General features: G+C 34.0%; 1 pseudogene; it reads right to left on the reverse strand.

Annotated features, from left to right (window-relative positions):
• Window positions 1-415: 415 nt before the first annotated feature.
• Window positions 416-2,269, reverse strand: LOC121767028 (annotated as a pseudogene).
• Between the last annotated feature and the right edge of the window lie 9,484 nt (window positions 2,270-11,753).

Below are 11,753 nucleotides of genomic sequence, written 5' to 3' on the forward strand. Positions count from 1 at the left end.
ACATCATTAAGGGACGTCGTTGAAGTCTTTTCGACACATGTTCCTCGATAACAATGCAACATATAACGTTTAGAAGACTGCGATATTTTAGTTTAATTTAAGCCCATATAATGGTGGTTGAAAGATGATAAAACTATACTATTATACAAAATTTCAACATGGAAATATTAATATTATAATATTATAATTCAAGAATAATAAATTATTATGTATCTAACAACATCTCCTGCTGTGACTGAATACAAAGTATGAGATCGAAATGTGAACTATTCAGTGGCATTACTTTCACTCAAATTCAAATGTTCTATCCCTTTGACTAGTGTATTAAAGAGTCGATTTCTCTTGACTAGGTCATAGAGAATTTTTTTTAATGAATTAAACAATTTTAAGCAAAGAAAATTTCATTGTTGCCTTCGATTTATTCTACAAAGAAGTTTCTAACATGTATAAAAATGGTAATTCTTTATTGAAGCTTACACAAATTATTTTAGATATAAATTAATACACAAATCAATCCTCACCGTCCATTAAATCAAGATCGATAGGACCAAATTGATCAATCACGAGCCACAAGAACAAATTGCTTTCCCACATTGCGACCAGAAAAGTGTCCAACCAAAGCAGCTGGCGCAGCCTCAATTCCTTCAACAATGAAGTAGTAGAAGACGATGAATCCTTGCATTCGGATTTTCTTTACGATCACATACATCAAGTTATGTGTCGCGTCTGGCTCCTCCTCGTCATACTGCGAAATTGTCCCGCAGGCGGTGATGCGACCGTGGGGTCTAATGTTCGGTAGCACCGCATCGAGAATTTTGCCTCCTACAGTTTCGAAATATATGTCGATCCATTCGGGGAAGTACCTAAATAGTTGTGATTAATTTCATACACATATTAGAGATAACAAAGTACGGGCCGGGGTTGTGCTCATTAGACCGAAAGAGAAATTTTGATCATAAATATATGTTTTTTTGTTTATTTATGTGGCTAGCCAGGGCCATATGGGCTATATGTATATATATATATCTTTGGATTGGACCGGCCCGACCCGACCCAATATCTTGTTGGCCCATAATCTATATGGTCAGATCAGTTAATTATATATGTAAAAGAAATTAATTAATTTTGTCACTTTATATATATATTCAGGTACGATTCTTCATTGTAGTTGAATGCATCATCAAACCCCAATATGTTCTTCAAAAGGTCAACCTTGAACAAAGTAATATATATAAATAAATTAACTCTAAAAAATATAAAGTAATTACAGCCCCAGTATGAAGATAATTGCTGAGGTTATTTTTATTAATATTTTTTATTAAAGATAATACTTATTGAATATTTTAAACCTTGAATTAGAGTTGACTTTTGACTGTATGGTTATTTATGTTAATTATTACTATTATATTCCATATTCATTTAATCACCAACAATTTATGCAAATTCAAATTGAAAAAAGAAGTTGGTGAATGGATTTTTATAAATTAATTTAAAAGAATAATTAAAAGACATTATGTTGTGATCCTGCGCTTCCAACTACATAACACCTAAATAGCTTAGCAAATTGGCCAACAAGCTAACCTACAACTCCTGATCCAGTCGATATAAAGACGAGTTCAACCTTTTTTGGAGAGCAAATCTCGTAAAATCCAACATATGCAGTGATACCGGCCATACCTTCACAAAATGATCGTCAAAATATGCAGTGATAGACGCAGAAAATTTCATTTAAAGATTATTACTTAAGTCTAATACTTTTGTTAGCGATGCGTGTATGATGTGGTTATATGTTATTATTGTTAACATTTTAAAACACGTAATTCACAATTGATTTATTCTGATTTTGCTTCCGATTAAGATTTTGAGTTTAAAATGGTTTGATATAATTCTATAACCATAATTCAACCAATGAATTATTTAACAATAAAATTTAACATTAATTTGGTTGATGTCACATTTAATAGTTAAAATGCAAAATCAAATCGAATCAATAGTTTGGTTGCAAAATCAGAACAAATTAATAGTTTGATCGTTTACATGTGAATTTAATAGTTTGGTTGCAAAATAGAACAAATTAATAGTTTGATAATTTACTTATGAATTGTAAAGTCTGTATGCAAAAACTATATTTTGATGAAAATTTATAAATTTATAGGCAAATTATCCTACAATAATATGCACAGACACGATACATACGGCGGCTAATTTGAGAAACAAATTTACCAAGAATTCCAGTGTAATAGGAGGGAGGCACATCCACAGAAGGGATTTATAATAAATGTGATGTATATTAAATTCAACCCTACTTATAATTTTCTTTTGTTTCTTGAACTTTGTTTATAGTTTGGCGTATTTATATATTAAATTAAGTGAAAGATATGCTTTAAAATCCCACTAGTTACGAATAAATATATTATTTTCATACGGTTAATTTTTACCGTGAATTATCCAAGTTTATACATTCAAAATATTATTCTCGATTCTCACATAAAATGTGATTTTCACATTAATCCATGAACACAGATAAAGTGATGTAATTATGTTATGACTATGAAAAAAAATACAGTAGAACATTTAGTGTCTTAATACCTTCATAAATAACTTTATAGCGCCTAAATAAACACTTTATTAAGCCAAAACGTGTAGTTTCTTCATAGCCTCCAATAAATATAGTATAAATTCTCAATTGATCCTTGATCAACACTCTCCTTTTCATTAGCCGTTGCATATTTGCTATTCTTTCTACATCATTGGGTCGAAGACTTGAAGCACAACGACATAAGCTTGATTCTGGCCGTATTCATGGGCCGGCGGTGGGGTCGGTCGGCCCCCCTCGACCCCAATCGCCGTTCATTCCTAGATATGGTTATATGTCTTGGCCATATTAAAATACTAATTTTGTAAATAACTAATGGTTAATTAATCTCATTTTGACTTGATGAATGAGTTAAATATGGATTGACTTGATTAACATGTTAAATATGAATTGAAATATATAGGTTAGGACCAGAAGCGAAGACACTTAATTGATTATTATTGTATAGGACAAAATATGTTTTTTTTAATATACGAGCCTAATTTTGGACATTAAAATACAAGTACTCTACTAATTATTAATGTATAGGATAAAATATGTTTTTTAATAAACGAGCCTAATTTTAGACTTTAAAATAAAAGTACTCTACCTAATTGACAAAATCTATTAATGTATAGGAAAAAATATGTTTTTTTAATATACGAGCGTAATTTTGGACTTTAAAATACAAGTACTCTACTAATTATTAATGTATAGGATAAAAATGTTTTTTTAATATAGGAGCCTAATTTTAGACTTTAAAATACAAGTACTCTATCTAATTGACAAAATTTATTAATGTATAGGACAAAATATGTTTTTTTAATATACAAGCCTAATTTTAGACTTTAAAATACAAGTACTCTACCTAATGGACAAAATCTTTAAACAGTGGATCAAAATATCTTTTTAAATAAATATGCGAGACAAAATTTAAACTTTAGTCAAACTAAATAAATAATAAGTCTAATATTGTGTCGCATTTTTACGAAAAATTGAAAGTATTGAAAACAACTTTACAAATGTTGTGAGTGAATTAGTCAAATGTAGTGAACTTAATGCCTAATGACCTATAAATACAATAAATTTTGCCAGCCATAACCTAAAGTCATAAAAGAAAATACAAACTGAGACTCGTTCAGTTTCCCTTATATGGCCTGGTGGGCCCACGTAATTGGATCTTTTTTTCAAGTGTTCAGTGTTGGAGAATTCCGCTGGTGGATAACTTCGACCTGAGCTCGATTAGGATGGTTCTGTCAGGGGCGGCGCCACTGGGGAAGGATCTGGAAGTCGCAGACGGTTTTGGACAGGTGAAAAGTGAAAAATAACTTATATACCTAACTTCATTTTTCATGTCCTTTAAATGATCATTTAATACCGGAAACACTATATTCAATTTAATTACTCCCTATATTTGGGTAGAGATTATAAGAATCATACAACTAATTGATTTACTTTATTTTACTCTAAATTCGGTGTTAGGAAAATTAGTTGGGTATGTGGAGGAATGTGAAGTTACGTCGAATTAATTTGTCATTACTCCTTATTGATGTATTGCATATATAACTAATCGATTTAAATCCTTATTATGGTACCACTTGCATCTAATACTTTGTCAATTTTGATTTATAATATAACTAAATGCACGGTTCCTAGAGAGATATTGAACCAAATTTTCAACAAATTCAACATTTATTTATTGAACAATAGAATGGCATACTAAATTTGATTTCATTTTATTTAACCCTTTTTTTTATAGTGATGATCCCGTCTTAGTCCGATAATTTCAATAAATTGTTTAATTAATTATAGAATGACTGTCAATGTCTGCAGCTGCTACCACATAACATGCATGTTAAAAATTTGTACACGAAGTTATGTACTAGCCATGTATAATAATAATATTATCATAATTTCTAACCTTTTTTTTATTCTAGGTAGGTTAGATAGACCACGAGGAATTCAAAGATATTAGACAAAAATAATAAATTCATGGGCTGACTAATAAACATAAATTTCCTACCCCGTTTGTCCATTATTCTAGGTGGGTTAGATAGACCACAAGGAATTCATGATATTGGACAAAAATAATAAATTCATGGGCTGACTAATAAACATAAATTTCCCTGCATGTTTGTCCATACTATATTTTTTCATAAGTAATATTTAGTTATATTATAATTCAAAATTGACAAAGTATTAGATGCAAATTGTACCATGATAAATATTCGAATCGATTAAATATATATGCATCACATCAATAAGGAGTAATGACAAATTAATCCGACCTAACTTCACATTCCTCCACCTACCCAACTAATTTTCCTAACACTGAATTTAGAGTAAAATAAAGTAAATCAATTAGTAGTATAATTCTTATAATCTCAACACAAATATAGGGAGTAATTGAATTGAATTTAGTGTTTCTGGTATTAAATAATCATTTGAAGGACATGAAAATTGAAGTTAAGTATATTAGTTATTTTTCACTTTTCACCTGTCCAAAAACCACATGCGACACACGGCTGAGCAGAGCCGCTTCCAGCTCCTTCCTAGCGGCGCCGCCCCTGGCATAACCATCCTAATCGAGCTCAGGTCGAAGTTATCCGCCAGTGGAATTATTAGTGACGTAGATGTTTCATATTTTTATTAGTGTGATGGTTGAATTTGTCGTATAATTATTTCACCTACTGACATAAATCAATTTTGTCTTGAACTAGTCATTTCAAGTGATGTTTCAAAGCTAATAAAGATGATTTTTATATTTCTACCGTTGTGGGCTCTATTAGTAAATTATATGTAATTTAAGATTGAAATAGTGTTGCATATATTAAAATCACTGAATTTTTCATGATAATAAAACAGTCATTTCCAGCCTTAATTCAACGGGCCCTTGCCCATTAAACGAGTCACAGAGAAAATTTAACCAACAAATCAAATTCTACATTGGGCGATTAAATGCACTATGAATGCCCCTATTTACCAATTCAACCACACCCTTATTTTATAAATAATAACCCTCTCAATCTCAACTCATCTTTGTAGTGCATAGACATCTCATCCGCCACAATCAGAAATCCAAGATGTACGGAACAATGTTCGCTGAGATGACGGTTGACGTACCGGCAACCGAAGCAAGACCTAAAAAATGCTTAATTATGACCTTCCGTATTTTTGGTTAATTATTAACCATTAGATCATCTAATCCTAGAGCTAAGATTTGGGCTGCATTTCTGGATTTAAACACATACTTATTTTGATCATCTCCCTATATATATATATATATGTGAATGTAAATACAAAATATGGGGTGTTTCAACAATTGATCTATGTCAGTAAGTGAAATAATTCTGCGACACGTTCTACCATCACACTAATAAAAATATGAAACATCTATGTCAATAATAATTCCGTTGGTGGATAACTTCGACCTGAACTCGATTAGGATGGTTCTGTCAGGGGCGGTGCTGCTGGGGAACGAGCTGGAAGTCGCAGACGGTTTTGGACAGGTGAAAAGTGAAAAATAACTTATATTCCTTACTTCATTTTTCATGTCCTTTAAATGATCATTTAATACCGGAAACACTAAATTCAATTTAATTAGTCCTTATATTTGTGTAGAGATTATAAGAATTATACTACTAATTGATTAACTTTATTTTACTCTAAATTCAGTGTTAGGAAAATTGGTTGGGTAGGTGGAGGAATGTGAAGTTAAGTCGGATTAACTTGTCATTACAACCTATTGATGTATTGCATATATAACTAATCGATTTGAATCCTTATTATGGTACCACTTGCATCTAATACTTTGTCAATTTTGATTTATAATATAACTAAATACACGGTTCCTAGAGAGAGATATTGCACCGAATTTTCAACAAATTCAACATTTATTTATCGAACAATAGAATGGCATACTTAATTTGATTTCATTTTATTTAACCTTTTTTTTATGTGATGCTCCCGTCTTTGTCAGGTAATTTCAATAAATTATTTAATTAATTATAGAATGACTGCCAATCTCTGCAGTTGCTTCCACGTAACATGCATGTTAAAAATTTGTACACGAAGTTATGTACTTAACCATGTATGATAATAATAATATTATCATAATTTATATCCTTTTTATTCTAGGTGGGTTAGATAGACCACTAGGAATTCAAAGATATTAGACAAAAATAATAAATTCATGGGCCGAAATACCTTTTAATGTTATTAGAGTTTCGAAAGTTGTGCTATTCATCACTCCTTTCATTCTAGGGTGTGAGCCCTTTTTAACTCTATCAAGCATACATTTAGTTCCATTTATGAATATTCCACTTTTAAAAGTAGAAAAATACAAGTCTGAATATTCTTTATGTCACGGCCGCCCTTACTAAGGATAGCAAGGACGGGGAAATCGCGACTAAGGGAGGGACTAAGAAGCGGGGAAGAAATGGGGGACGCAAAAAAAATGGACGTTTAAGACAAAAGTCAATTAATTTCCACAAGAACAAATGTTTAGACCACAAAACATTTTAGTTTTTAAAGTAAGCAGCGGAATTCAAAATATCTAAGTGTTTTACACAGGCAAAACCATACGACGTAAAGTAAATTCTTATGACATCAGTTTCAATAAATAGCAGCGGAAAAGAGTTATCAAAAGAGAGTCATAGGATGGCGCCTATGTATGAAGACACAACGCATCCAATTTTCCTATGCCGACTCAACATCCATTGCCACATCCCGCTCAACCTGCACATAAGGAAAACATATGCAGGGCTGAGTATTTGATATACTCAGTGAACACGTGCCAAAGTATTTTATATAAGTTATGTCATCCATACCATAGTGAACTCGAGTTTTACGTTTATTTAAAAGAAAATATCACGAGTATCACCAAAACATTTTCATACACTGGCCAGTCAAACAATCTCCCCACTTTCTCATCACAAACCAACAATCACATCATCATCCACAGTGCGACGAAAGTGTGGCCACACTATTCGCCCACGAGACCGGCCGACTAACTAAGACGGCTCCCGATCCCACCAGTGTACACATTTTCATAGGGTTTGCGGCACTACTCAGACCCGAATTCGTTTCATACAAAGCCATATAGCCTAACGGAGTAACCTTAGACGAACTAGGCATCAGGCACACAATCTCAACATCAAAACTGTCCATGGCATGACATAACACTTTAAACCACCCTTATAGCTCCACAATCATACTTTAGAAAAATAAAAGAGTTTTCAGTTAAAGAAAGCCCACCTCGCTTGCTTAGATATCACAAAACACAATTCAATGTAACTCTCACTCCTTGTGCTCACGTACGCACGACAACCCTTATCAACAACACAATAAAATCAGCCCTTCATCACAACCATTATCATGCATGCCCTAACGTTCCTTTCATCGTCTCTTTAATTTTTACCCATCCCAAACGTTTATCAATACAAGGAAACACACCATAGCATGCATCAACGAACAACACATCACTTCATCATAGAATGAGTTCCTTAACACATATGCATCATGTATATCCTTCAAGACTTAACAACAAAGATTATTTTTGTAAGATAGAAATATGGCAGAACAGCGCAATCATTTTCTAAAATTTTTTAAAAATTCATCCGACCTCCGTTGGGGCTGAAATTTTACCAAAATAAAGTAGACACATCAAATATCATACAGTTAAAATTTCACATCAAACTCACATCTTTAGCTCGGTCAAATCAAACTTATCATGGGGAAAAGTACACGTTTAGCACTGATGAGGCTATGAAAAAGCCTTTAGATGTTGAGAATTTGCATGCTATCGATGTAATTAACCCCTTGGTCCAGGAATATCTTGAGACTGACCAGTCAACTTCAACTTCAAACAACTTCAACTTCAAAAAACGAAACTTACTAGACGAGAATACAAATTCTGGCAGAACTGCGCAGTCAACTTCAAATATTCATTAAAAAATCATTTTTTGTCCAAAACGGCTGAAATTTTCACACAACACAGAAAACATCTTGAAATTTACTTAGTTAAAAATTTGCACCAAAATACGAACGTTTGGTCGGTCAAACACACGTCGGAACTTACTGCCCGAACACCACAGTTTTCATGCTTCACAATTTCGAATTAGGGTTTCTCAAATATTCATCTAAACACATATATTCATGCTTCTAACACATAATCATGATTCAAAAAGATTTCATAATCATATTCTCATATATTCACATAGCATTTACCACAAATCATCCGCAAATTCATTCATATACAACCATAAACGCATACACACATCTTTTCTCGTGCAATCAAACAATTCCCCCCGATTAAAACTTAGATCTACGATCTCTACACTCACTATATGCATGAATGAATCAAAATCAAGGATCCAATGGAAGGGATGAGGAAAAGTGAATCAAATATACCTTTCTTGATCAAAACGAACGGTAGAAACAAAGATTGATGCGATTCTTCGGTGAAACTTGAAGTTTCAACTCCAATTGATGCAAGAACAAGGATGAATGGAGGATTTTTGGAGAGAATGAAGTGAGGGAGGAGAGAGGCGAGTGAGGAGAGAATGAGGGAGAGGGAGGCGTGTGAAAATAGTGGCTAGGGTTAGGGTTTAGTCTATTTTATGTACTAGGTTTAATTCACACCCAATTAAAATAATTAAATTGTGGAAGGAATAAAATAAAACCCCACAATATGGAGCAAATAAAAATAGGCGTGTGAATGTGGGAGGATTTTGAAATTTGCTGATTTAATTAGCAAGGAAAAATAGAAATACTTACTTGGAGAGAAATATATTCACAACTTAGGAAATAAAATAGTGGGTATTTCACAATTAAGGGAACAAAATAATTTAAATCTCCAAGTAGGAAAAATAAAGGAGGGGGCGTGTATTTTGAAGGCATGGAAGGAATAATATTTAAATCCTCAATTAAATGGGAATAGGATTTAAATTTGGTAATTTTTTTTATAGGAAAAGACTCCCATAAAATAGGTAACAAATAAATAAATTTCCACAAGGAAAATAGAAGCATATGGGGCGTGTGGGATGGAGACAAAATAGAAGGAAAATATTCACATCCCCAATTTATTAGGCATAGGTATTAATTTGGCATTTATTTGAATAAAAAAAATAAAATGATTCCACAACAATAGGAAACAAATACAATTTCTCCACAAATAGGGAAGGGGCGAAATTTTGGCTTTAATTTCCACAATGAAATATTTCAAATATCAATTTAATTAGGGTTTGGAAATAAAATGTGGTATGATTTAATTGGATTTAAAATAAAAGAAGGGAATCAATAAGACACCAATTAAATCAAAAGAAATAATTCATCCTCCTATTGAATAGGGGATTTTTCGAAAACTCCCGAAAGAAGTAGGCTAGGGTTCGAATTTCATGTAACACTATTTAGGGATAATTTGGTTTGGATTTAATTTGGATAAATATCCCAAAACAATTAACTAAATCCAAGAAGAGAATATTAATTCCAATAATTGAAGGGGCCGAAAATATCCCATTAAATTGGCTGGAATAAAAATGCATGATCTCACTTAATTAATTCCCCACATTGAAAAATATAAAAATATACAACACTTCATTCCACATCACTCATGGCAATTATTTCACATAATCAACTCAATCACATAAAAACCAATAAATTTCATAAAAGAAGTTTTCACTTGACATCCGCATTAAAAAAAAATAAAAGTCACAAAATTTTTGGGATGCTACATCCTACACCTCTTAACAGAAATTTCGTCCCGAAATTTGATCATCTCACATAAACAACTCGGGGTACTTTTCTTTCATTCTATCTTCTAGTTCCCACGTGGCTTCCTCGGAGCCATGGTGTTTCCACAACACTTTCACGGATGCTATCGACTTGTTTCGCAACTCTCGTACCTTTCGATCTAGGATTGCTTCGGGTCTCTCTTCGTAGCTCATGTCGGGGGTCAGGATCACTTCCTCTTGATGAATCACGTGCTTGGGGTCGAACACGTACTTGCGTAGCTGCGACACATGGAACACGTTGTGCACATTCCCAAAACTGGGAGGTAACGCCAAACGGTATGCTACGGGACCTACTTCATCGATAATCTCGTACGGCCCTATAAAACACGGTTTCAACTTGCCCTTCACTCCAAATCTCACAACTCCTCTCGTCGGGGATACTTTCAAAAATACTTTGTCACCAACATCTAATTTGATTTCTGTTCGACGCACGTCAGCATACGACTTCTGCCTATCTTGCGCTTCCTTGATTCTCGCACGGATTTGATGCACGATTTCAGTCATTTCTTTGATAGCGTCGGGTCTTAACATCTTCCTCTCGCCAACTTCATCCCAGTAGAGTGGGGATCAACACTTCCTGCCATACAAGGCTTCATACGGCGCCATATCGATCGTCGCTTGATAGCTATTGTTGTAGGCGAATTCGACCAACGGTAGAACAGTTTCCCAACTTTCTCCTCGATCTAGGACAACGGCTCGCAGCATCTCCTCAAGCATTTGGATCGTCGGTCGTCCTCTCTGATTGTCCGTCGGATTGCGGGTGATAAGCCGTGCTAGAGTTTAACTTCGTGCCTAGTTCCCGTTGCAAACTCATCCAAAATTTCGACGTGAACTTCGTATCGCGATCAGATACAATGGTCTTTGGCACTCCATGCAGACGTACAATCTCGCTCACGTAGATCTTAGCTAACTTGTCCGATCCATAGGTAATCCTAATCGGTAAGAAGTGCGCGCTTTTAGTAAGTCGGTCGATGATAACCCAAATCGCAGTGTTGCCCTTTTGTAACTTTGGCAAACCCGTCACGAAGTCCATGGCTATGTGTTCCCACTTCCATTCGGGAATCTCGAGCGGTTGTAGTTTTCCATACGGCCTTTGGTGTAAGGCTTTCACTTGTTGACAAGCTAGGCATCGCTCCACAAACGATGCTACGTCTCCTTTCATTCCGTTCCACCAAAAACGTTGCTTCAAGTCTTGATACATCTTTGTGCTTCCAGGGTGAGCTGTATAAGGTGTGTCGTGTGCTTCACTCCAATCTCGTCCTTTAGTACCTCGTCGTTCGGCACACACAAACGTCCATCGAACGTCAAAGCATTGTCCGCCTCTTCACGAAAATGGTCATGTTTCTCGGTTCTCACTTTCACACGTGTCTCTTCCAATTTCTCAT

Source organism: Salvia splendens, chromosome 15, assembly GCF_004379255.2.
Source record: "Salvia splendens isolate huo1 chromosome 15, SspV2, whole genome shotgun sequence".
Lineage (NCBI taxonomy): Eukaryota > Viridiplantae > Streptophyta > Magnoliopsida > Lamiales > Lamiaceae > Salvia > Salvia splendens.